General features: G+C 43.2%; 1 non-coding gene across 1 annotated transcript; it reads right to left on the bottom strand.

The window, feature by feature from the left end:
- Nucleotides 1-484: 484 nt before the first annotated feature.
- LOC138283094 (U6 spliceosomal RNA) lies at nt 485-591 on the bottom strand. Its single transcript, XR_011201060.1, has one exon. It is a non-coding gene; the product is annotated as a U6 spliceosomal RNA (small nuclear RNA).
- Nucleotides 592-1,787: the final 1,196 nt, after the last annotated feature.

Below are 1,787 nucleotides of genomic sequence, written 5' to 3'. Positions count from 1 at the left end.
TTTCACATTGTGCAATTCAGGCTCTAGATGGCTACTTCATTTTCCTGTTTTAAATCAAAGGTTTGTGCTTTGTCTTTCATTCTTGGCACAGGACGTTCCACCATAGGTGACAGGCAGAAGCCACGTGAAGGTTCGGCTCGTTTTGGGCTTGAGGGTCGAAGAGGACCTCGAGCTGAGCCAGAGCCAAGCATCTGGCTCGAGGTGACAGTGGCTCGCCCACCTCTACGCCATAGTTTGTCTATTGTGGTCCATGAACAGCGAGCAATAAGAACATGAACTGTGACTTAAACAAAATCAAATTGTAATGATGTAGCTAGTATAAACTCAGGATTATAAGAACACACACAATACATCAGTTGTGTCCGAATTACTTATTTTAATCATTATGCCAATACAGTTGAATACAACATCCTGGTTTATGTGTAAGTAAATAAACAAACAGATATATACTGGGCATCCATTGTAGATAAAAATTATAAAAATGCAAAATATGGAACGCTTCACGAATTTGCGTGTCATCCTTGCGCAGGGGCCATGCTAATCTTCTCTGTATCGTTCCAATTTTAGTATATGTGCTGCCGAAGCGAGCACGTCTAATATACCATGCAAGCAGGTATATAAAGGCTGAAAATCAGGTGATTTAACAGATAGGGCGTATTGAGAATATCGAAATTTATATACACTCCTCCTTTGATACTTTTCTATAGTAGTCATTTTATATCAGAAACAAGAAAAAATGCTGCCAAGTTTAATTGCCGTCGCAGTTTACGAGAACCGCAGAGCATCATGGATATGTAAATCAAGTAAGGGACGTCATCATCCGTGCGGGACGTTCTTTGACATACGCAAAGCACGTACTTTTGATAGACAGAGAGAAAGGACTAGCACTATGCGAGGTGTTGTCTTGGAAATGGACGCGTTCCGGCTGAGCGTAATGACAACAACTAGAACCGTTTTATTAGGTTTTCGTAGCTATTTTTATTTGAAGTGATAGGGTCAACATTTTTATGTATTGAAAGCATCGCATGGAAACTTAACATTTTCCACATGGGCGGTTACGTTGCCCCTTGGCTGCGAGACGGTCCCCTGACGCCGCCCCGCACGTCTCACCGCTGAACCGGCGCGTGTGTCACGGCCCTGTGAGGCCCCGAGGCTCTTGGTTTATTTCCCCCGATCTCATTAGACTTTGACTAAAAATAGACAGCACACCGCTTTAAGACGGGGCTGAGCTCTCATATTCCCCAGGACTGTGCCCGAGTGAATCTTGTATTCTGTGCTTTTTCTTTGCATTTTGATGCCTGTCGTCCTAAGTGCACAGAGGAAAAACATAATGCAGCCCGGGAATGTACGAGCTACTCGTGTAAATACCTAGGAAAACATATGGCTTTATAAATGTGAGCTAGCATTGATATATCGAGCAACTGCTGCTAGTGCGGCAGCTCAGAGCTCAGAGTTGTAATCACCACGGACACCGTCAAGAAGCTGGAAGACATTTATAAAAGGTTATTTTTGTTTGCCTGTTGATGACCTCGAACAATTTCACAGAAAAGAGTCATTCTCAAACGTCAGAGCCCTTTACCTCAGTATAAAACAAACTGGACTAGCATCAGTGGGCAATCCAACAATACAGACCCCCTGCTTAAAGGAATCAACCGGTGCCAGAAAGCAATATTTACAAGACTCCTATTGCTACCCATGGTGGTATTGCATTTCCACATTTATATAGTGCTTACTACCCCTATGTGGAGAATAGAAGCACTTGCCTACAGGTATGCTACTTGACTGCC

This window comes from Pleurodeles waltl, chromosome 2_2, assembly GCF_031143425.1.
Source record: "Pleurodeles waltl isolate 20211129_DDA chromosome 2_2, aPleWal1.hap1.20221129, whole genome shotgun sequence".
NCBI lineage: Eukaryota > Metazoa > Chordata > Amphibia > Caudata > Salamandridae > Pleurodeles > Pleurodeles waltl.
Note: the sequence above shows the minus strand (reverse complement) of the source record. Positions and strands in the feature narration are given on the sequence as shown.